Below are 26,544 nucleotides of genomic sequence, written 5' to 3' on the forward strand. Positions count from 1 at the left end.
AGGACTTGAGCAATTATTCAAATATCCTTATAGTTGATTGTTTTTGTCAACTTGCTAATTAATTCATGGACTTATTGTTGTAACTATACCGGTGTGAATTCTCTTTCAGAAAATAAATAACCACAAGCCTCTGTGGCACCCTTTAAAAACATCGATCGCTCTCAATTTCCAGCACTTCTCGCCATGCGGTGCATCCTGTGGCTGAAGCTTTTTTCTCACTGTTTCACTGAATGTGATTTTCTGTAGATGAAATCAGAAAAAACAGGGAAAAGCACAAACTCTCTGTGTCGTTATCAAACTCAAGCTTAGCTTGTTTATAGAGGCTTTAATTTTTCAGCCCAAAGCACATATTTGATCAGGTTTAAGTGGGTAAAAAGTTATAGCAATGTCTCCACATTATGATGTATTATTTTTTCTTTGTAATTGGGTGTTTGTTGACACTCTTGGGAGATAGAGGCGGATAGGAGACATCATTATGAAGTAAATCTGTCTCTGTAGACCAGCTGGCTACAGTGACTTGCTTATCAGTGTGTTCATGCAGTTCTCGAGAAATCAGACAGTGTGAAATTGCACGAGGGTGAATGTTGTGGCTCAGCTCAGAGTGTGTGTTTATCCAGGCCACCATAGCAGGTGTGCTGGACTAGAACCACTGACTGAGTTTTCCTTGCCATTTGATTAAATATGATATAAAAAATAAACCCCTGACACTGGACTTAAGCTATATCTTGCTCCAAGATGCCTGACCCTTCATTTAATCACATGTTTTTCTAGACACTTTAGGAATGGTGTATATGCAGTTAACACTACATTAGATTACCCCTGTGTCCCAGATGTCATTTACAGCCTTCATCTGTTGTGTTTCTTCTCTCTGATTGGGAAAGCTACATTGAAATCAAATAAATATTAGCTCTCATCTGGCCTTGATTTATTTGTCCCCCTCATGCTCTTCTTATTTTCATTTTTGCAAAGATTTTTTTTTTAATAGCACTAGATTAGCAAATATCAATGAGTCTAAAAGAGAGTACAGCACACCCAACATGAACTACTTGACATTAACTAAACAGATCAGCAAGTGTCTTAGCCATCTGTTCCTTCAGTATTATGTAATCCTACACACACACATGTATGCACCAGCATCCACAGAGCTGCTTCCATACGCACAGGATGCAAATGAGTCGCTGATGGGAAAGCCTACACTGACACAGCGTCATATAGCATATATGAGGCGTTAGTGTGATGAGACTACTGTAAATGTTGGAGGAAGTCAGAACAATGTCCTGTAGTTATGTCTCTAATCGCTCTGTAGTTTCATCAACATATAGAGACCTTGCACTGGGAACAGGAAATGTGGTCCGAGGGTCTGCAGAGAGTCTGATCAGGAAGCTCCAAGGCTCCATACCATGAGTCCCTGTAGCCAGTCCTAATTGGTTTACACATTCCTCCAAGGATTACCACTCACTTTGTATTTGTGTTTCGAAAGAATTATTACAACATTTGCTTTGGCTCCCTGAATTACACCCAGACAAGTGTCAAAACACACACAGTTTCTTGCCTTGTGTGTGTGTTTTCCCCCACATTGGGTGACATAAACAAGTGAAATTAAAGTCTCTATATTATTGATGTAGCTCCCAGTCTCAGGCACGCTTGCATGCTGCTGCTTCTCTTTTTCTTGCACTAATTTTTTCTCTCTTTCTCCTCTTTTTGAAAAAAAATTAAATATTTCATGACCTCCTTGGCCCCATCAGCATCTTAAGAAAGTCGTTTTAAAAAAAAAAAAAAACATAATTTAGAAATACTTTACCTGCTTATTTTGTATTTTCTAAATAAATGATTTGCCTGCAGAAAAAAAAAAAAACCTGCTCCTTTGTGTTTTCAAATTGCAGGAGAGTAATTTTAGGAAACAGGCTGCAATTAGAAAAGAGGACATTGCTTTGTGCCAAATGAAAACGCTTTTCATTATGAGCCAAATGAAACAGCTTGAAGCTTTTGCTGGTGACACTCTCCCATTATTAAAACTAAAAAAAAAAAAGCACATCGCGTGTAGAGGGACAGAAATTTAATCTTCAATTACTCTGGTAGATTTCCTTAATCGGTTTTCCTCGCGAGTATGCGTGATGAGCTTCAAGACTCACCCATATCTATGGTCAATGAATGAGTCTGGGCTTCTTTCTTTTTTTTTTTTTTTATTCGCCGGGTGTGCCACCTGCTGGTGCGTCACGGTTGCTCTGTCCAATCCTGACGCAGTGATTTTTCGTGCGCCCTTGGAGATCCCGCGGTGCTATCCTCACATCGCTTCCCAACCTACGGCTCCGTGACAGGAGAAGGTGGCGATCCTCGTTAGCTGAGTACAGTTTAAGCGCTTCAAATGAGACTGGATTGAAACTGCTGCTGTGCCAAAATTGACCGGTGACAAGTTTGACTGGATTGCCGTTTTCCCATCTACTTGTAGTGCTCTGGACTCACGCACTATTGAATGTTATGAGGTAGGTGAAAATTACTCCAAAAAAAATGTAAGTTGTGGAAATATTCAGTCGCAGCAAAGTGTTTTGCATGCTTCTCAGCTGCTTTTTTTTTTTGTTGGAGGATGTTTGCCGCCCCGCAACGCTGCACTTTAAAGTTGCGCACACGAGAGATTATTATTGATCGCACGTGCTGGTTTTTCAAAGCAGACATTCTCTATGTGGGGTTTTTATTCCATTTTTTTTTAAATTATTATTATTTTTGTTTAATTTGAAGTTAAACAAGTGCTGCTCCCTTGGTCCGGCTCAGCATCCCTGCTGCCCAGCCCTCTGCGCTCTGATGCCTCTCATCCAAGAAGGCGTACGTGGCTTCACAAACAAATCTGCTTCTGTAAAGTTCGATTATGAAACTGCAAGATATTAGTTTTGCATGTCTTGATTCCCCCGCAATGACATTTTTTAAAACGAAAAAAGCATTACCACAAAAAAAAAAGTACTTGATGCGTTTTCTTCCTCTTGTGCTATGCCCATTATTATTTTTGCGATCAGATATCTGTTTGACACAAGAGGAAATTAATCGTGTCCTTACATGGCGAGTGGAAGGCTTTCATGAATTGGGCTGTTTATTTATGGAGCCCATAGATGGCAAAGTGAAGGAATGTTCCCTCTCAGTGACCTGGGGGTACTTTGACATTGTGCTGGATAATGAGTAAGAGCAGAGGGAATGGCATCTGTGCCATGGTGCAAATATTTTCCTTTAAGTCCACGGCTGCAGTTATTCATCCCAGAAGCCAGAGTGTGAGTTTGACAATACAGCAGCTGCATGTGAATCACAAATTATTCCACCATGCAGGACCCGCAAAGCTCTAAAGTTTAACATATTAAAATGTTGCATATGTAAACAGGACCAGCATGTTTTTTATATCAATACATCAACACAGCCATTGTTAGGGAACAGTGTAGACCCGCCGTGTGTCGTTGTGAATGCACAGTCTGTTACGAGACTGTTGAAGGAATGTGTTTAGATGGTTGTTACTTTCCATTGCCTGCTACGGGGAGAGACGCAGTGGAGGACATTCAGAAAAAGACACACATGAAGGGGAGGATGAGACAGAAAGGTGAACCAGAGCTTTCATGGCTTGATGTATTGTTTGAACTCGGGTCAATATCTCTTGGCTAATATTTATTTATGTCTTTCTTCTCTTGATAAATGGTTTTGTTGTGCACATTGCTACTGCCGTATTGATCACCATTATGACTTTCCCAAATGGACTGTGGGTGGAGGGTAGTGCATTGATACTACTGGCTCAGGTGACAGAGGTGTAGATGGCTCCAAGTAGGATGAAAATGTCTTTGCTCTTACCCTCTGCTGTATACCTGAGGTTGTGCGTGGGTGCTGGCATGTGTACTGAGGCTTCTGATACAGAGGCTTCTGCTTCATTAGTCCCAGGCTCGTGACTATCTACAAATGCCTCTGAAAAAACAAGCGTGCACGACATCATATTAGGGGTCTTTGTCTGCTTATTTTTACTGCAATATGAAGTCAGCCTGTTTCTTTAGAATTAATTCCTAATTCTTTCAGGAATACTGGGACATTTTCAGGAAATAAGCTCATTACTTTTTGCTGAGTGTTAGATGGCAGGATCAATAATGCTGTCATGTCTGTGTGGTAAACAAAGCTACAGACAGCAGCTGATGGGAAAAGCTTTAAATAAAGACTGCAACCTGTTCCAACAGCTGAAACTCTTTATTTCAATTCATCATTCATGTATTTTTCTCCAAACTGGTGTTAATTTTGTTGCATTTTTATCCAAAGCCTTCCTTTTTGAAACATTATGCCATTGTCAGAATTTGCCTGAAACATCTGTCACACTATCTTTATTTGTTATTATAAAATGTGTTTTTTTTCCCCCTTTCTTGCTAAGAATAAGATGAGAGCACGTCATGTCTGCGTGGTTAATATGGAGAAAAAGCTGCAGTCAATTAGCTTAGCTTAGCATCAAACGTTGAAACAGATACTCTGCTCTGGTCTGAACGTTAAAATAAACCGGACCAGCTACACCTCTAAATGTAGTGACGTTTGTTGAATCCATGCAAAAACAAAAAAAGCCTAGTGTAGGTTCTGCAATGTAAACCTCACAGTGTTGACATGACTCCAGGAAGTCACTGCTTCCAGCCAAGAGTCCCTGTAAAAACCTGTATAAATCCAAAACTTAGGTTTTATAGAAATAAACAAAGATAAAGAAAAAGAACCGATGTCCGGAACACTTACACTGTAATATGTTTTTACCATCACAAAAAAATAAACTGGTTCACAGAAGGAGAATTCTAAGTGATGACATGTCATCGCAAAGTTGCTGCATCCCGCCAAGTGTCTCTGTTAAACCGAACAGAGACCTGCAACTTTAGGTTTATTTCAGAAAAATATGGCTATAAAGCAAAAAGTGATCTTTGAACTGATTCTCAAACATTTTTCTTTTTTTTAAACTTTTTGGGCAGAACCAGGCTAGCTTCTAAGTTATTCCCCATCTGGATGCTAAGCTAAGCTAATTGGCAGTGGCTTTGGATAACACTTTGCGAACATGTCATGCATCTTGATGACAAAAACTGAATAGTAATCATATCAGCATCAAACATTCTTCATTTTCAGAGTGTGACATATTGTCTGCGTCACAGGCTGACACAAACACTGTTTTGCGTGTGGGATTGGTTCATAAAAGCAGAAGTCGATAAAACTGCCACTAAAGCACACACTATCACTGAATTAACATGTATGCATGATGGAGTAGACGAGAGGGTTTCAGCTGTTGTATGATTCAGGCAAAAGCATCAAACAGTATAAGCCCCTACACTGACTGGCACCACCAGGCTACTTTTAGAGCCGGCAGCAGGAGACAGTGATAGGTTTTTTTTACGGGAGTCAGCTGGCCAAACAGACAGGCTAACTCCCCCACTGGGTTTCATTAGAGCTCGTCTTGATGTTAAGGCCGGTTTAATCCACTTTCACAACCACGCAGACCACAACAGAGGGAATCACAGCATCTATCTTTAGGGAAGGCGTCAGGCAGAAAGTTTTCCATCCCTGTTTAATTAAGAAAACAATAACACAAAACCTCTGTAGTTATCCCTTTAAAAGTCACAGTTGAAAGTTTCGCTGTGAAAACTTTGTGTGTGTACTGATGGGAAAAAGTTCTTTCAGCATCAGATTAAAAGCAGTCAATCAGTGTCTTCTCAATTAGCTGGTCCATAAAATGTTGTGTTTTTTTTTTCCCGGACTGCGCTCCTTCTCCTATCTTCTGTCTCTCCGGTAAGTGTACTGTTGTTGTGCATATTTCATAGCACCTGCTTAGCTTCACAGTGACAGTGCTGGGAATACACTGTTGCACTTCATTAGCATTAGCAGCGAAGGACATTTGAAGTAGGAATATATCATGTGTGACCATTTGTTAAAGCACAAGAAGACCTCTAGTTATAATAAGGGCTGCTCAAAAGATTGTTTTTCCATCAACATCACAGTGTAAGCATTCGCTAGACGCACACAGCAGATTTCTGAATTCATCACAGTTATCAGAAAAAAAAAATGTTTTATGTAAACAAGCAATGCTTTCTCCCCAAGCATGCAGACATTTTAAAATATTGGATGGAGATCTGGGTATAATGGCCTTTCTTTGGCGCCATTTTGATGCAGTCAGATGAAGCTCAAGCTAGACTCGGCTACATCAGCTACACTCAGTTTAATCTGTGCCAATGTAGTGGTGAATTTAGTTCTGACACATTCACGATGCAACATGTTGAAAACATAGGTGATGTGTTGCACATGAATAACATCAGATAGACCTAAAAACTGAGTTAGCTTATATGTACTCTTTTACGTTTATATATCATATCTTATGGCAGTATTTGTCATTTTAATTGGAAACTCGTAATTCTCTCAGGCAGGGCTATTGATAATTAGGTTTTTTGCCTAATGCAAATGAGCATGTTATTGACTTTTGATTTCCTTTTTGTATTCACAGAGTTTTATTACTTGCAATAAAATTGCCCTGCGGATGCAATCCAACTGTTTATGGCGAAGATAACGTGTGCTAAACCGACACAAGCTGACCTTTACTAGTGGTCATAGGCTGAGCTAACGCTGCCACTTATTGGAAGCAATAAGGCGCTCACCTCAGGGCTGTTAAACCACACTGTTCCCTGTTTACCTTAGGATATTGCGTATGTGCAGCACACACTCAAATCAAGATAATGGGAGTGAGTAAAAGTTAAAAGGTCAGACATTGGGCGGGCGGATTTATGGAGGCGGGGCTAAGGTCAGTGATGTTATAGACATAGGTTCATGCAGGTCTTTAATGTATATTAACTCTCTCGTGGGTGTGTCAGCTGTAAGTGTTGCAGTAAAATCAGGCCGCCATTACACTATTTCCAAACAGTTTGCAAATGTCTAGCACACCCCGCTACACTCCACTGCTTTAGTGATCTTTATTCTGAGTTATTTTCTCTTTTTGCCTATTGTCACATTTGCTGACATACTTGCTCATTGACTCACTGTCTTTGTCTCTTTGTCAAACTCTTTTTACAAACTAAAACCTCACGATGGAGAATTCAGGTCCATGTCTAATATATGGCTGCTCTCTCGTGTCTGTTCTAAGTGAATTAATCGATACCGACTCGCTCTCCATCACTTTCACCGTAAATCCAGAGGGATGGATTCAAGATAAAAAGAGAGCTGTTCAGTACACATAGCAAAAGAGTAGAAAAAAAGAGAGAGGGCACATGATGACAGCGAAACATACAGAGCTGGGGAAATGTGTAAAGAGTAAGTTGGACAAACCGAAGCAGGTGTTTCTGAGTGTAATAATAATAATCAGGTGTAATAAGTGCAGAACAGGGAGAAATTCTGATGATGATGGATGTTTGACGTAGCTTGGACCAGCTTCAGACCCTCAGTCTGCAGCCGTATATTTCCTTGTTGTGATGAATGTTTCCGTCATATGGCTTGTTTATTATTCTGGTTTAATATGCTTTCACACTGCATTGATTTCATTAAAGATCCAAGTGTAACTTCAACTCGTAACATGCAGTATTTTCTGCTTTCTCTGTGGCACTCTGATCTAAACATTATGAAGGGAATGTGAGCTGAATGTTTAGTCCTCTGATTAAACTCAGGGGTTGGCCCTTCGATTTTTTTGTTGTTGTAAAAGTTAATAAGATAGCAATTAACCTTTACTGACACTTTTGTATTGGCTTCAGTTTCATAACAGCCTGCAGCTAATAGTCCTGAAAATATCAAGCACAAGATGGTGTTTAGAGGACAGTGTCTGGACGCCTGTAAATATGGGTGAACTTCTGATGTGGATGAGTGAAAACTGAAAGGAGAAACTGACAAGAAGGATCTCTGGTAAAATACTTCCCCAGAGATGAACAAAAAATATATATTTAAAGACAAATCTATTTTTTTTTAAATGATGAGGGTTGAAAACACAATGGTGTCTTTCTACAATCAAGTGTTTTCGATCAAAATGAACATTGTCCCGGTATTTTAAGAAAGATGTTTTGTTTAAATGTTATTGATTCTTTTTTCCACTTTATGAATTCTCCAGATGTCCTTTCTTTTACTTCAGCTTAAACATACGCTTCTCTTGAATAAGGGCCATTTCTTTACAATAGGATAAATGCTCACAATACATTGAAATCTTTCCACTTGTCACACTTGTTGTTCGACAATGACAAGGACACAATTTATCAACATCGAGGCAAGTCTTTAGGCTGTGCAATTTATAGTGATGGGTTAAAATTGCAAATTGAATATTGTCTCTCAGCGGGATATCTGATTGAATTTCTCAAACTACGGGAACCCAGAGAACACCACATACTGGGACATGATGCATACACAGAATGGCAAACGAATATTATCATTTATATTTCATGCTTTCTTTTGTCAGATGCTGGCATGTAGACAAACGTCAGTTCAAGCAAGCTCAATAAAAACTCTTACATGCTACTTCTAATGAGCATACAACCTTATGTTATACATTTAAATGCATCAGGCACACATGACTGGGATTATTGAGGATACTTCTCCGTTATTAGTACCAGATGATGGGGGATTTATCACAAATTACTTTTATGTCACGACAACAACCTTCTCATTTCAAACTAAATTGAAGACGTTAGAATTCTAATCATTCTAACGTTAGGTTATTAGATGTTGCTGTGTGATTAGGTTGCTGTCAGGATTGATTAGTCACAATGAATTAAGGATTTCTGTTTCGGATTCTGCTCTTATCGGCTTTGTGTGCTTAACAAATGTAGAAAAGTCTATTTGTAGGTTTTTCTTTGTTCATTTCCAATTGTTTGGTTCTGCCCGTCTCCCTCTTTTTTATTGTATTGCAGCTCATCAAACCCATATCCTGCGAGTCAAATTGTGTTTTTCGAGAACTCGGCTCTGACACACATTACGGCTAAATCACTTTTTTCAGCTTTGTAATGTTTTCATCTTCAAATCCATTCAGAGGTTAGAATGAGGTGAAGAACTGCCAACCAAATGATTTATCTTCGCTCCTCTGTGCACTTTGCATTTCATACATTTTCTGTTTGTCTTTTTTTCCACCGGAAGGAAACAGGAGACCACATCATGAGGGCTTGATGAACCGCAGGAGAAAGGCCAAAGTTTCAAGTGAATGATACAAGACATATCAGTTCAATATATTTATCTGGGATCACTCAGTTTCATTAATATTCTGCCATGTGTTCCTAATACCTTGCTGCAGTTTTCAGGCAGGCATTGAACTAGTGGTGCAACAGATCACAAATCTCCTGTTTCGGATCAGATCACTGAGTTTTGGCAAGGATCGAAAAATATATTTAAAGGGCCTGAATCTGACTTGTCCTCCTATCTCCTTGGTGCATACACGCACTAGTTAAACGCTGTATTCTTTTCACTTAGACTCTGTACAGGGATTTAGTGGCATTCACACCATGATGATATATTTTCTATTGATCTGCGGATCATGTGCAGACCGCACCGTGGGGGGTGATTTGAATGGATCACGGATCAGTTGTCATCCGTTTCTCCAATACACATATCCATAATGATATTCAAATAGCTGAGAGGGTAACCTGAGAGTGTCATGATCCAGGCCATTGTATTCATCTCTCCTCTATGAAAGTGCTGTCTATGTGTGCCCATCATCTGAGACTTTCTGAAGAAGGAAAGCTTCCCCTATTTGCATAAAGCTTTGTGTCAGTTGTTATGCCTGGTCCACACAGTGCACTTTCAAAGTGCATGTGCATCGCTGCTATTCATTTCAGCATGCATGTAAACAGGTTAAAGCAGCCACACTGCGAGCATGAGCAGTGCAGCTAACTCAAATGTCCAGCACTGAAAATCTATAGAAAACAGGGCTTTCTGTTTTTTGGGGGTTTTTTTTACCCAGAAGTTGTACAAGGTTCCCAGAAAAAATCTTCACCGTGTGAAAGATCTATAATAGTCATATTGAAGTAATACCAGCAATCTTTTGTTATTCGCTAAAAAACTTGTTTCCGTTTCAGATTTTTGACTGAAATTCTCCAGAGGTAAGAAACAGAGTCCGCTACCTGCGCTATAATTACAATATTTGCATTTATATCAATGCTGCGTGTTGTCGAACGGAATTACTTTATCAACAAATGAGCGGAGAACAACATACTGGCGAACAGAAAACGTAATGCAGCTGTTTAATTACGTGCACAGAGATCATAGTGGTCGCATGCATACAGTCTATGCACCGTGCAGCAGTAATGGTTTAGTAACGTCACTCCCCCTCCTATTGGCACGAATTATCCGGAGAATATCCTGCGGCATTCTCACATCAGCCCACACGGACTTGCTGCAGAAAAAATACTAGGGGTCTGGCAGGAGAAACTCCGGGTGAAGTCTGAGCAACAGCTTTTGCTGTTTGTGTTCACATATACAGCACCCTCCTGGAAATATCCTGAGTTTTTCGGGAGATTTCTGCAAGTGTGAAAGCCCTAATAGACAGTAAAAAACATGGACATAGCTTCAGTGAAGTCACCCATTGGATTCTAAAGAGGTTATTGAAGCCCAAGAATGGCAGTTGCCATAATGGAAATGCTTTCTCATCTAAAGTCAATGAATATATAAACAGGCAAAGAAGTGGATCTTAGGTGAGCTTTAAGCCTCCTGGCAAACAGGTACAACGTGTCCATCTGTCAGTCAGCTCAATTTATCCCCTAAGTATGCAAGTTTCAGATTAAAATTCATATCTCTATATGACCTACATAAGCAAACAAGACCATTAGTGACCAGACTGATAGTTTCTACATGGTTCATTTTAATGCCTGAGATCACTGCTGTAGGTCAGATGAGACAATTTAAAGCATGCTGGCAAAACAGGCTTTTTATGTTTTCCATAGCAAGAGTTTTTAATAATGATAGTCTGCTTGTTAAAAGAAAGCAGGGGGATTGTTTGCCATGAAACCCTGTGTACAGATGTGCAGGGCAAGCTCAGAGAAAACAGGTGACACTTTGTCCACAGGGTGCCAAAAAATCCACACAAACCAGAAGTTCCTTAGGAGCTTTGACATGGTTACAAATGGGGATTGCTTGGCTTTTGCAGCCAGCCTCAAGTGAAATTTCAAGGATGGTTTTTTTTTGTATTTCCACATTGGCTTTATTTTTTTAAAGGTACAAAGTGAATCATTCAGCCAGAATATAAAAAACCTGGTATAAGATTGGTCTTGGTATTATTTATTACCCAAAGCGCAGATTTCATATCAGTATCAGGACTGAAGTTGGAATCATTGCGGCCGTTTGACTGGGTCCATGTTAATCAGTCTTTGCAATTTAGATCTGTCTTTTTTCAACCACTTTCATTAGATGCCTGTCACAAATTCGAAAGGAGTGGGTACTCTTTTTTTTTCAAACAAGAACTTATTAAAACTACAGGTGAAGCAGCGGAGGGCACTGCTGAGTATTTCACATAACTTGAAGCTCATGGGATACAGTTTACTACGGTTAGTGTGTGCTCTTTTAAGGGGATTTGGAGTTTCTGATAAGCTGCTGTGCCAACCTATTAGAGCTAGTATCTTTGTAGTCTCACTGCCAACTGTGTTTATGATAAGATTTGGGGAGAGCTGCTGTGCAAAACCGCAGTATTTCTTTACCTTTCCTATTCTCTGGCTTTTCTGCTTTAAAAATACTTCAACCCCACTCAGCCTAGAAACTTATGTATTGTGCTTTTTTTTTTTGGTAAACTTGGTAAATGCTAAATTCTGTTTGTTTTAGACACGCCGATGGGTTACTTTTAATGACAGCTGTCCTTTTCTATCGGAAAGGGCGGGCCGCCCCCCTCATATAATTATAGGGGAAACACTGTAGTTACAACAGCAGCAAAAGTTTGAATGTTCTACCTGAACTCTAAATGACACTTTCAGGTTTTATGTTGTGTAGCTTTATGCTTTATTTACTAGGGTTCAAACTAAATGGAAAAATGGAAAAATTCAAAGGAAAGTGAGTGAAACAAACACCTGTACTTGAAGTTTCCATTTCCTATAATTTCCCCCCTAAAGCAGATGTAAGTGTCCATATGCCCTGACCTTTTAACGTATCCAAGTTTTATTGTCTTCTTTCTTCCTTAGTGTGATTGACATTATTAAAAAAAAAGGCGAGTAGTAGAACTTGTACCAGGCTAGACTGGCTGGCTAAACTCTGTAGAAAGAAATTAATTTGAGTCAACAAGACCCGCAGCCCCCGGGCCATTGAATCAAAACGTCAACTGACATTTACATGAGTCTGCTGCATCAAAAGGGGACGAAACTTTAACTCCAATTTTCTATCTTGTCAGTGTGTGTGAGGAAGTGTTCGGTTCAATACTTTATTGTCGCAGTTTCTACTGCACAGAGGGGTTCTGTTTTTGGACAGGTTGAAAAGCTGAGACAGAATTAGACAGTGGGACGCAGATGTGCAATGTTCCAGAGGGGATTTCAGGTGTTTCATAATAGTAACAAGCAGACAGAAGTCTGAACACAAGACAGAGAAAGTGAATCCCTATTAGTCCATCCCTGCCTTTGAGGCTTAACCCTCTGCAATGATGTCATCACTTTTTTGAAATGCGAACCTGTTTATTTACAAAATGAGCTAAGCAGTACGAATGACAGAACTGTTTGATGGTTAACAAAAAAAACATGTAGAAGAATTATTAAAATTTTTGTTTCATTTATAAATTTATTGTGCTTATAGAATTAGAACCTAAACACCTCTATCTGCAGAAAAGAAACTGTAACTGTGTATTCTCATATATCACTGTACTACATGGTTAATAAAGATACATTATGGCTTCTGTTAGGTCTGGTGAATATTAGCCTTTCTGGTTTACTCTGACAATTTTAAGACTTGTTATAAATATTCTCTGTCACTGAGATATAAAGCGACAATTACAAATATCACTCGTCAATGTTTTGAGGGTATCTTAACATGTACTTGGTGGAGTTTAATCTGGATTCGACAACTTTTATAATAGAGGTATTCTGTGATGATTAAAGTGGAAGCCACACATAAAAAAGTCATCAAGTACAGTTTGTTAAACTGGAGACATAATAGCCTGTCTTTTAATGGATGCTGCCAACACCTAACCAACACCTTCTAATTCCCATATGTCAACCTGTAGGCCTAAAGCATGTTGATGGCAGGCTGAGGAAAAAGTCATTAAACCACTGGAGTCTTTGTATAAACAAACGCTAAAAGTTTTGGATAAACAAGTCCAAGTAAAATCATCACTTTAGGATTTTGGTCAAGCTTCATCTTCTGAGCTTTGAGAACTTTAAATCATTTTTAAACTATTTTCTTTAAATGGTTTGTCGCCACCTCCATTATGTCACTTTATTAACTTTGGCTACAATTCACTAATTTATCATTTATCCAAAGCGACGTACATCAGAGAGTTACAAGCATGGCTCTAGAAAAGATGAAACAACGTCAGTAAGTTCAAACAATCAGCTTTGTGTGTGTATTGCTCTGAGGAGTCCATAAAATCCACAAGAATATCTTCACCCAGAGATTGTTCTGTACCCTGCTGTCTTTGGGCAGTCAGCTTTCACTGTGGAAGCCTCAACTCAGTGGACGCTCTGCCAGACGATATGAAGGACTGTCCTTCTTTTGGCAGTTTGACAAAAAAACTTAAAAATCTGCTGAAAGAGCGAATTCTGCAACCATCACTGATCTTATATCACTGCGCTTTTAACTCAAATAATAATTTGTGTGTGTGTATTGCTCTGTGTTACTGTGTTGTGTTTGATTTAATATGTTTTTTTTGTAAATGGATACATTTACCAGTAAACGCAAAATGGAAAATCTCTCAGGTGAGGGTAATGAAGAAATGTGAAACAGTTTCCAACAGCAGATGTGTTTTGTCAGGTGTACAACATTCAATGAAAAAAGAAGGATTTGTGAATACATAAAATCTAGTAGCTATAGCTCATATAAATCAAGTGAAACACTTAGTCACTGTTCTTTATAATTCACTGAGATTTAAGTTGGCTGCAAATTTTAACACCTGTGCTTGAGAACAGACTCCCTTTTTTAAAATCCAGAAAATGCAACACAAACCAAGCAGGACGTAGTGTGATTTACAACCCCCAAACATTGAGTTACATAAATGAGTAAAAGAGTCAAACCTTTCAGATCAGTTTCCACTGCAACTAAAGAAAGACATAAAATATAGTTTTCAATGCAGTCTCTGGAGACCAAACTCCTGATCAGGATTTGGGAATGCCAGGTATCTCTTGTTGGTATTTTCACTCCTCCATGTTTGGAAGGATAGCCGTAAACCTTTAAAACCTCCCTGGGGATTACTTCCACTTAGCAAAGTGATAATAATCTTGAGCTCATCGCAGGAATGTGTGTAACTTGGCATTGCATCAAAGCTTTGCAGGAGAAGTGCAATGACATGAATCACTGGAGTATGTGTTGAGAATGGTCATCTGTTTTTTGTTCTTTTATCAGATGAATAAAGCCTCAGGCAACAAGTGAAATCCGGCACATGCCTTATCAAACAGCTTTGTGGAAGAAAAGGTTCAGATACATCTTTGTAGCATTCGATACAATTTCAAATCAGCGTATGGACTAAGCTTAACAGATTCCGAGGTTTAACAGAAAGTGTGAGATATAGAGAAGGACTAGACAGCCAGGCTGCATTAACTTTAGTGGTGTCTTTGGGATGAAAAGCAGGCCACATGAAGAAGAGGATTGATGGAATCGCCTGGCAAATCTCCATACAAAAGATTTTGGCAGCGTTATGTTGAAAGAAAAAAAATAGCAAACTGTTTATTGGCTTCTTACCCTCTGTGTTTCTATGAAATGTAATCATAACCCAAGCTGTGCATATTTATTGCATATACAGGCAACTAAGTGGAGTTGTGTGAGCTTATTATTTATCAACATTTTGTCATCTTAATATATTGCAGAAACATGCAATTGTGGCTTCAGTTAAATTAATATAGTCTGGATTCCTGGCATAAAACTCAAGTTTAAATCTCCTCAAATTAATCTGGCAAACATGCTGGCAAAGACAAAAAGCAAGGCGCCATTTTAGTTAGGGAATTTTGTATCGCCAAACAAACCAGTTTTCAGAAATGAGAATGACTAAGGACAGCAGATGTGTTCATGTAGCTTCAGAGCCACACTCTTCTCGCTGTTTGCCATTACATTGTCTTTTACTCAGCCAAAAAGGACCGTGATAATCTGTAATCCATAATTGCTTGTAGGAAATCTGAATTTAATTAATTACCCTGTGTATAGTGTACAAACTGCAGCAAAAAACACTTATGATCCCTGTTAACAATTGAAGTATGTGTACATAGTAAAATGTTTAGGCTTGCAGCACTGTGAGGCTAAACTAACTTACATAGGGTGACCATATTTCCAAACCTTCAAACCCATTTTTGGAACTGTGACCTGCCCTGGTCACACCTCATCTCTTGAGCAGCTTGTTTAAGTCGGTTTTCACGGCGTTTGCCTCGTTGAAATAGATCGTAACAGAGCTATACTTCTAGCCTGTACCCACTGTTTTTGTTTGCTTATTTTAATATGGCTTTGCATGTCGGCATTTCCACCATGCAGTGTGCGCAAAGTGCACCATATTTATTGGCTGGTACTTTTCAAAGGAAGCTGTAACTCTCCTGAAACTCTTTGGAAAACGCTGACTTCCTTTTTGTCATGACAGTTGCCTACCTGTCGTTAGGCAGCAGGTCCTGCTCGTATGATAAGCTAGGCTAGCTAAGCAACAGCCGCAACCCCAGCATTGATGGACAATTCAGTATTGAACTTTGGCTCGTGGTGCAGTAGTGATGGTTTTCTTTTTGTTCCTTTTGTGGGGACTCAGGACACAGAGATTGAAAATGGTACGGTCCCAGTAAAATCGGGACGTAAGGTCACCCTGTACTTTCATGAGGTGTGCCTTCAGTGAAATGCTAGTGTCAACATGCATCATCGTGACAATGCTAAGCTGGTGTGATGTTTCCAGCTTGTTGTGCATTTGTGTATGGTTTATACAGTTAAAGCTGTAGATGGAGAAGTTATACATCTCTGTATATTCCAATTGGCAAACCCAATTTATAAAGGCCTGATACAGGATTAGAATTTCAAGCTAAGCTAATTTCTAACTGTGCCAACAGCCAGTCAAATGATAGGTTTGCCACCAGCTTGTCAATTGATTCCTAGCTTGTCACCAGCTATTAAAATGATAGCTAGTTATGCCATTGGCGAGTAGAATAATAGCTAGCTATGCCACTGGTTAGCATGGCTGTAAATGCTAACCGTATTGCTGTTTATAAAACTCTAACTTGCTAGCCCAGTGGTCATTGAAATTTAGACGGTAACGGTAACACATTTTCAGAGGAAAGAATAACATTTGCTTCTTTGGCAGAATGACCAAAAGATGAAATGAAGCTTTTACCAAGATTGTTTTATTTTCCTAGAACAACATGCCATCGTACTTGTTGAACATAAGATATCTGTATAATTCCATTATGTGGTGGCTTCAGATAATTTATTCACCTGAAAAAGAAAAGGATCAGCTCTATAGTAGCGGCGTAATAATTATCATTACTGCTGCCTTTCAGCTGGTAAGACAAATTACTCTATTTCCTCTCCACTGAAACACTTGCCTGGTAATTATTCTTTCATTTAAAAGGGTACATGTCATATGACATTGAACTTGTACGTTTTCTCCCAGGCTGTGCCTCCTCTTTGTTCCTTCCTCTTCTCAGTTCCTGTTTATTTAACCATTTTTTCTTATCCAGATTAGTCTCACTAAAGCTCTTTAAATTAATCTCATTAAATCTCTTTTCAACACAGACATGAAGGGGCAGTTACAGTATGTAGAAATCTGCCTCGTTTTCCTTAAGCTCTTATCATTACATCAGTCATATCCTGCTTAATCCCTCAGTGCTGAGAACCACCAGGGAGGAAGGATAACCTTGTGACCTCTTAGACGCCTCTCTGTTTGTTATTTCAACATTAAGTATCAGGATCTGAGGTGATATTATGAGTTAACATGGATCTGCGGGTGTTTGGAAAGCCAGTGAAACTAAATCTGAGTCATTTCCCTGCTTTGGTAATGACTCCTTTGATTGTGTCTCAGCTTTGGCAGCATGTCTGAGTGCATGACTGTGCTCTCCATACATCATAATCAGGGTTGTGGCAGAGATTATTTACACTGCTCACAATCCAGTGTTTGTGTTCATTCTTATTCCGTGGTTGCTTCCAAGTGATATCTGTTGCTAATTTTCGAAAGAAAAAGACAAATTTATGTGTTATAAATGCTTGTGATCGGGTGAATTTGGAATTGACACTGCTTGGCTCTCATATGAAAAGCTTTGTCATTGAGCAGTAACATTAACAAGGCAAGAATACTGATGAGAACTCCAGACAGTTGGAATTCTTTCACTGTTATGCTTTATTATTTTCAGTCTTTCCATAGCCAGGTGTCTGATACAATATGAATTTGTCCCTCTGCTAAATACGTCTAAGGGCTGCTGAAGGGTGAAATGAGAAATCTGTCAAAGTATTTTAGACAAAGTTGCATTCTAATCAGGGTATTTAATCGGAACAAGCTGTCCTCACAAATATTTCAAAAGTTAAAGTTCAGATACACGCTGCATCTCTGCAGCTTTGACAGGCTTTTCACATTTAAGCATGATACTCAGCCTCTTGTATGAACCTGTTCAACAGGCTCTGCAGCATGCATGTTTATTTTGCACCATGTCTGACCATCATCTCAATATTATTGCAGAACGGGATCTGTAAGTGCAAAATTACAACAACAAAAAATGGTGCTAATTTGTTATTCCTACATGCCTGCGACAATCATACAGGTGCTGTAGTTTCCTTTGATTCCCTTTTAACACAAATTCCCTGAATCCTTTTTTGACTGAAGGGGCAGAATACAAATCCCTTCGTCTTTTTGTGAAATTGTTCAAAGAGGCATGAAAAAAAATGGAATGACACTTGGCGTTGCAGCTGGCTGCTTCTGTGGCAGACATATTTCCATTTGGAGCTGCATTTACTTTCCCTTTGTTTTACAGGACAAATTCAAAACATCGCCATTGCCAGAGCATAGACATTTTCTATTTAGTTATGTAAGTTTGTTATCATTACTTTGAAGCTGTTTGAGCGGCAACTGTTTAATTCCTCAAAGAAAATAATTGCAGCGTTTCTGCCACTGTTAGGGAACAGTTTTACTTTTCACACTTGCACTAACACTATGGCATAAATGATAGATTGTTCAAGTCTGAAAAGAAGTTTTGATTATCCCATTCTCTTACTGAATCTTCTTTGAAAATGTGGCCCTAATAGGAGATTTTTACGAGTGTTTTTAATACATCTTTCACTCCCTTCTGTGATTTACAGACCACGGGAAAATATTTTGTGACATCTGCTTCTCTTCATCTATCCTGAGAGGTCTAGATGTCATGGAGAAAATTAATTTGTGACTTGTTTCTGAGTACTGCAAGGGTAAAAAAAACAACAGAAATCCATAATCTCTTAATATGCACTGGATTTATTAACTGATGGAGTACTGCAGGGACATCATTTTCCAGAGTTGTTTTTTTTTCATCTTCTATTGCAAAGATTTTCTGAATTGACTATGCTTCTTCCACTCCTGCTCTCCCTTTTTTTTCTCTTTGACAGATATCCTACAGAAATGCACACACACTTCACATTGATTAGCCTTTACCCCGCCCGCCTGAGTCAAGAACACACAAAATTTGTCAATGCCATTATGGGAGGCTAGTTGCCATGATTGTACGGGCGTGTTCATGTTCAATGCAGCCATCAGTCCGAGGAAGTGACAGGAGGAGGAACGACCTAACAGAAAGCTTGTCCAAACAGCGAGGTCGCTCGATCTCTGCTCCCACGTCATCCATCACATTGACATGTGCAGATGGTTTCGCTGTATATCCATGAGACCTCCAGACATCAGAGGCTCCATATGTAACCTGCTCAGAAGACCTGTACGTGTAAAATCATCCGTCTTAAAATTGATGTGCCTAGAGTTTGGAAGATTTGTCAATCTGTGAAAGGTTTTTCTTTTTTTTCGATTTTGTTTGCTCTGTCACCCTTGATATTAAGCTTTCTAGCACAAGCATATATAGCAAATAAATGTTCTCTATTCATGTTAAACGTGGATATGATGGAATTTAACGGTTCAGACGTGCTCCTTCATGTCGTGACAAGGACAGAGAGGACAGGGGATGGGAAAAGGTAGGAGGGAGATATGATATAACATTTGTGAATTTGCAAAAAAAAAAACACTCTCCCTAAAATAGAAACTTAAGAAGCAAGACTCTAATCTTTGCTGCTCAGCTGAATTCACAGCCTTTACGTGATCTCTGTGGAGACAGGAGATTAAGATACTTGAAGAATTGCATGTATGAACCTTTGAAAAAACTTTTAAAGCTACTTTGTACTGCAAAAAAGCAGTCTGATGTGTGAAACAGACACTGTGACATAGCAGATCACCAGTTTCCCTAATGGAATATGCATGTAGTACTTATTCTGCAATTGTGCAGTTCTCTCTGAATTAATAACACAAAACCGCGCAAACATTTTTGACATGAGCTATCAAATTTTTATGGCACCCTCTGCAGCATCACGCTCTCTGCAGACTCAACAGTATTAAGTTTATTCTACACTTCTGTTCGGCTTGCACCTCTGAACATATGGTGAGGCAGAGACGAAGTGATGACTCGAGTGACTGGCCTGAATGAGAAGAAAATGGAAAATTCATTTAGAAGAAAAGCTCCAGGCTCAACGAGCAATACATCACATGTATAATGAATGATTATGAATGACTGCTTTGGGTTCAGATTTCTTGAGAAGTCATTTTCAGGAAATAAAAGTGCAGATGTGAGCAGCACATTTGGCATGTTCTCCTGTGTGTACCTGCGGTTTGACAAACCGCAGCTGCTTTTTAGATTCCTCCACGTGTGTGTCTGGATAGTTTTTAATGGCTGGGGAGATGTCATGGTTGGCGCTGGATGTGTGTGAATCCATTTTCCTCCATCACTGGCTCACTATTTGCTTACACTGTGCATAATGAATCATTAATTCACCGCTGTCACTCGCAGCCTGCACAGTCACTCCGAGCTGAATTAACTGTTGATCCAGCCGAGCGGTGAAAGAACAAAGAAGTGCCGGAGCGTGAGCCTCTCTATGTTTTTGTCTCACTCCAAACACCAAACCATGCATCCGTTTAGGTGTTGAGAAGATGGCTGTTTTCTAATAAGGCTGTAACGCTGCGTTCTCTGGTGCGTGTTGTTTTGATTGCGTTTTGCGTTTTTTTAAATCGCATTGTTGTCTCAATATTCCCCAACCTCCTTCATGTGCGCTTCAGGAATTTTCCGGCTGTGAACAAACAGATTATCCTCTGTTTTGCTGAACAGAACAGTGGCTGATGAAGTATTTCTCTGGGTGCTGCTTTTTTTTTTTTTTTTCAATTCAAAATGAATACCCTCTCGAACCCTAAATAGGCTATATGTTACTGTTTACAAAGAGGGACATTAGTCTCCCAGGGGATACTTCTGCATTTGACAGTCCGATTGTATGGTCGTCTATTGCTGCAACCCAGTGAAAAAAAAGTTGGGGATTTGTATTATAGAACCTTGAGAGTCTATTGTTCAAACCAGATGTCTTTTAGGGTAAGTTAAGTCTTTTCAAACAAGATGGTTCCATGGAGACGAGCTGAACCATGCCAGTTCATTGCAAAAGGCCAAGTGTAACTAAGCAACTGTAGATCAACTTAAAGGAAGTCCTCCTGCGTCTGAGAACCACTTATGACATCATAACATAATGATAATAATAATCGTACTTCCAAATAATTCATCTTTTTTTATTTACAGGGCAAAAAAAATGTACATAAGTTTTCACAAGATATTTTACGTGTCTTTAGAGAGACTCAACATTACTCACCTGTGAGAAAACACTTTAACACAACATTAATGACGAGAAATGTCCTTTTAACAGGCAGAAACATCGAGCAGACCCAGACTCACTGTTGAACAGCCACACTGTATGCAATTGACCTGACAAATGGATTAGAGGGAGGGTAATTTACATGAACATTTTAATGACATATAAATAAAGAATTGTCCTTTTAATTCTATATGTTAAGCATGTATTTCGTAATTATGTGAGTCATAATTTTGTGGGAAAAAAATCAAATTATTAAATGAAAAGAACTTCCTTGAACTATAAACTTTGCTACTGACATAACACGATACAGATCCTTTATATTTACCTTGATACAATCAAGGGTTTACCATGAGGTCAAAATGCCACATTTTGAAAATAATGGGTGTTATTACTAAAAGCTAACAGAGCTGTCCTGGAAAATCAGGACAGCTGATTAATGCTCGGGTAGAGAAACAGAGGAGCCTCCAACAACAACTTGTGGATTGTTTTAATTAGTCTGGATCGCTATAGTCCAAAGTCTCTTCTCTATGCCAAGCTGATCCGAGTGTGGCTGTTGTAGAGATATTAGCATGTACCGCAACATCATTTTTTTCTTGCTGGATTATATATTGGGAGCCCCAGATATTTATTTGCAATTTAACTGGACAATGAGGCAGCTGCAAAATGAAAAGAGTGTATTGAAAGTCATCTGTTGACTGTAGCAATATTGCGAATGTTGTGGCCACATTTTTTTCTGAAGGGCACCGCTCCATTTAACATCCGTCAGGAGGCTCAGGCCTGCCTTTTATTTTCACCAGCAGCAGGGCTCAGTCTCTAATTCTTCTTGTTTCTGTTGTCCTGAGGAGAAATTCTTTCCAACAGGACCGGTGGACTCCTGTTGCTTCTATCTCTCTCTATATTGTCACCTCCTGTTGCAGAAGCTCAGCTGTGCACCTCCCCTTTTGCCTTGTCCACCCTCAACCACACAGGTGTAGAGACACAGCTGGCCTAATTGGTAATAACCCTTCAGCTGTCACAACTCTGGCTCGCTGCAGCTTTTTTTTTGAGAAAAGTGAAGAAAACCTGTTTGCTGTATTTTTACTTGTGAGATAGCACATGGTTAAAGCTGTACATCTGTATTTGGTCGTGGTGTCCACACGCTTTCTCTCAGTTTCCATCATCACTTATAAGCCATGCTTTATTTTACACTTAAGCATATTTTTTAGCATGGGCTTGTTTTTTGAAAATATTCTTCCTGTCTTTCTATATATGACCAGGAAATCTGCCTTCCTGTGCAAAACAATATACCAAACATTGTATACATAGAACGATGTTGTGCGCTTATATTCACTCCTGATGTGGCAGTGCAGCAATCACCCCAAGTTAAAAACCTCAACAAATCCTATTCCTTTACATTGAACACTAAAATGAAGGCCCAGTTAAGCAGAATTGTTCAGATACTTTGAGTTGGCAAGAATAAATGAATTCATTAAAAGCTTATCATGCTTTTTTTTTTTTTTTTTTTTTTTTAAAGAAGGCAAAATTAAATGAAGCCTACAGTGCATCCAAATTGGTCGCTTAGAGAACTCTGGCCCCGTACATGAGGCACACATAATAACCGCCCCCCCAAATTCATCACTTTTGACAGCTACTGTTAATTCTTAAATAAAACATCTGAAATATTCATATTTAATTGGACACATATTGATATGGAGGATGTAGAGTACCACATTTACAACATTACATTTTATCCTTATGGAGGGATCAGTCTTTGTGAACATGAATCACTTTTGACAACTGTAAGTCCATTAGATGAAATGCACAAATTCTCAGGCATTTTTCCTTGTTTGGGAATATTTGTTTATGTTTAGTTTGAAACAGCTATCAGCGATCATTTTAGTCTGGAACAAACTCACTCCTGCTCAACAGCTTTTAAAGCTTTTCATACGTTTTAAACCCATTTTTTTGTGTTTTCCTGCGTTATCTCAGGGTAGGACAAATTATTAATAAGGCATTATATTTTTTTCTAGACTCTTGGTGAAATTATGGAATCACTGATGCCAACTTTTGATATTTCAATTGAAAAGAAGATACAGTGCTAAAAACAGATTTTCCTGCGTCACTACTTCATGACTCCTCACGGTGGCGTTAATGACATGATGGAGGGTAACATGAGAACATAAGAAGAAGAAGACAGTCGGATCATGTCGGATAGCGAAGCATACATCAATCCTGCACTTTACCTTTTAAGCAGCATATTGTTCAGTTAATCAGATATTGTGATACACCATTTTGTCTCGTATATCAATTATTGCAGAATAGCTGTATCTTGATATAAACATCATCGTGTCATGAATTAGCCAGGGATTCCCATTATCCCTAGCTTCATCAAAACTGTACTTTCTCTTTGGAAAATACTTCTCTGCGCTCTCAGTGCAGACCCTTTGATTATGGTTTTGTGTTTGTGCAGCGCTAAAAGGTCAAACTGGACAAATAACTTGTGAAAAAGGCAAACAAACGGCCCAGAGATGTTGTTCCCATGATCCCTGAAGAACAAGCTTTCACAGCACTGGCAAATGTATGATTCTCTCTGATGTGATGGCTTAAAAACATAAACAGCATTTCTCAGCATTATGCAGGCTCACTTTTGTCCACGACATATTAAAAAATCTGACTGATGTGTAAAGAACCGTTTTTATCTGGTTCTTTGAGGGGACATACAGTCTATAGTTTGGTCTGATTAAAAGAAACCAAGAGAGCTATATAGTGTGAGGGTTGTTCGCCTGGATTTTTTTTTGGCTCCTTTCTTTTGGACTCCTGGATCCACAGGAAGTTTTTCTTGACTATTAGTGGTCTTGCAAGTTGAAGATTACAAATAGCTTCGTCCGTCATCGTTCGAAAACCAAGAAAATGATTTTGTTATTTCTGGAGCTGGTTGTCGTTAAATTCCCTTTTGCATGTATTTTTGCTCTTTTTGGGACATTGTAATATATAGCCTTAATTTTCTCATTCTCCTGTGTCTCATCTGTTCTTGAGCTAAATGGGTTTGGAAAGAATCGTGGTGTTTGGGATTCGGTGGTCTCCCATTTTCTGCAGACCGTTGGCAGAAGAGAGATGAAAGGCCTAATGTAAAAAGCCATGCCTCTTCTTCGCCTCTCTTCTTTCCTCTTTTTTTTTTTTTTTTTTTACCTCTGCTGAAGGGCGCCTTTTCACAAACATGAAGGAATGCAGGGGGAGGAGGTAGGGGTACCACTTGTGCATATACCTTGTTTCTAAGGTACTTCACATGGGAATAAACAACCCACACGGTTTTGGCTGAATGAACACGCTAAAAGCTTTGAGCTTTTGGGAATCTTTTATGCCTTTTTTGTGGTATTTGTGCTGATGAGACCCTGGATGCAGCAGGCCTAACAGGGGGGGGGGGGGAATTGTCACTCTGTTCAGGTTGGATACACATCATTTGTCAAGGAAACTGCCTTCAATTATCCTTTAAACACAATGCTAACCGTTAACGTGAACCTAAATGAAAAGCTTATTTGTACACCAGCTGGATATCTCACATTCAGAGGCGCTCATAAGCCGAGATTTGGCGTCTTCTTCAAAATCTGCTCTTTGTTGTTTGTTTTGCTCAGTTTGTGGTCCTATTTGTCCTAATAGTTGCCTTTATGTTTTTTTTCCCCTGCGTAGTTCACACCTTCCCGCCTCACGCCTCCTCTTATTCTGTCTCCTCACATTCAGAATAGCTCTAATTGAGATTTTGGACAGCAGGCCCTGTTTTCAAATGCTCGACAGGAGATAAAACATTTTTTTGCAGAATGACATCAAAGGGTGCTCCCCCACCACCACCACCACCAACCACCCACCACCCCCCTGCCTCCCCCTGCCTCCCCCCATTTACTTCCTCTCTTGCGCCGAAACATGACGAGATCCAATGAACATCTAAGGTCAGTGTAGCAGCGAAGGGTTAATGATTTGGAGACCGTGCTTGGGGTTTTTAATTCACACTCTGGGTAGATAACGTCCCTTGAACGTATTCCAGTCTCATCCCTCTGCTGATGACTCATGCACTTTGCTCTCTGCGAACAACCTGTTTATTTAAAGCACTTTATATGAATTCATTTGACTGCAATTTGACGGGACTTGGCTTGGATCTGTCATTATCTGACGCCGTCAACTTCATCAAGATCAATGGGCTCATAATGACGGCAGACACGAGGTAGACAGCACATCTAAATTCAGCACTGGTCTGATGTAATCTGTAGTACTGAGGCACTGAGTTTATTCACAGTTAAGTGGCACACTCCTGAGATTTTTGCTCCAAAGTTTTAAATCTGTTTACTCTTTTTTTTTTTTTTTTTTTGTGTAGCTCTCTTAATATTATTCCCTTTTTTTCTTAGAATATTTAATAACAGCTTCATCTCTTACTCTTGCTACTTTGAAAGTGAAGTGGTTGTGTTTCTGAGTGTGCTGCATAAGCTCATAGAGATTTATATGAAGCTCTCATAGCCGGCTCTATAAAATAGATTGTAATCCTCTGACTCTTCAATTGAGTGAAGTCAGCAGGTTCATCTGAGAGCGTGTGTATGTGTGTGTGTGTGTGTGTGTGTCAGGGCATTTGTTTGATTACCCCAATTTAAAAGATGTGAACCATTTGTCTGGTCATGAGTCATCTGGTCAGGGGACTTAAGTCAGGGTGGCAATCAAGAATAGGTGTTTCATCAAAACAGCAGATTTTCAGTACATTTCAAGATGTTTCAGTATTTGTGCCGATAGTCAAACAGGCTAATTGAGTAAAAGTCTGCTTGGTCCAGCAGCAGAGGTCAGAGGATGTTTTATGTTCATTCAATTTCATTCACGAAAACTTGCATTGTTGAGGTGTTGACCTTGTTTCTTGCAAAGACTGTTTTTTTTTTACATTTACATTTCATGTCCTTATTTGTTTACAGACATGCGACAAATTGTTTGGTCTTCCTCTGGCTCATTTTTGTTGTTGCATTGCTTTCTTCCTGTAGCTCCCTGCAGCTGCCAATCAGATGAATTGTGTAACACTTGAAAGCCAACATCTGCATCCTCTGATGTGTTCATTACACGTACCAATTTAGGACGCAGTTAAAATCTACTAACAATTCAAAGCATCCCTAGGTGACAAAATGCCATGTGTGACATTGTAATACAGGAATATAGGAGGTAGTGGTATCTCAAAGTGAAGTTGCCGCCTGCTGCTGCATTCACACGCTTTGGATTGTGCCAGCTCCCTTGTTGGAAGGATGTTCTTTCATTTTGTGTGTTCATGAGGTTTAAATGTTGCAATCTGGGAACATCCTGAACACAATGAAGTTTGGATTTTGTATTGTTGCTCAGGTCTTATCATGATCACGCTACATGGACCGCAACTAACAGTTAAAAACTAACACCATTTCACAAGAATTACAATATAGCAAAAGTTGTTATACAGTGTTTGAAGTTATTTTTTTAAAATGACAACCTCGCCGTCGTGTGTGTGGAATCTGTCAACTCAGCAAATTGTTGAACAAACTTTTTCTAACCTTCTGAGTTGCATTTTCTTTTTCAGCGTTCTTGGAAGAGGACCTGCTCTCCCTCTGTAGATTTATACCGCTCATTATAAATAATCCA

General features: G+C 39.2%; 1 protein-coding gene across 2 annotated transcripts in view; it reads left to right on the forward strand.

Annotated features, from left to right (window-relative positions):
* The first annotated feature begins 2,173 nt into the window (after nucleotides 1-2,173).
* Nucleotides 2,174-26,544, forward strand: part of chrm3a (cholinergic receptor, muscarinic 3a) — an 84,740-nt gene continuing 60,369 nt past the window's right edge. The window contains exon 1 of one of the 2 annotated variants that reach the window (XM_020639153.3): nucleotides 2,174-2,483. The gene's annotated coding sequence lies outside the window, so the exon portion shown is untranslated. Of the gene's footprint in view, nucleotides 2,484-3,463; nucleotides 3,578-26,544 lie in introns of those variants that run through there. The other variant, XM_065959764.1, reaches the window with a different exon arrangement.

The sequence above is a fragment of the Labrus bergylta genome, chromosome 10 (assembly GCF_963930695.1).
Source record: "Labrus bergylta chromosome 10, fLabBer1.1, whole genome shotgun sequence".
In the NCBI taxonomy this organism is placed as follows: Eukaryota; Metazoa; Chordata; class Actinopteri; order Labriformes; family Labridae; genus Labrus; species Labrus bergylta.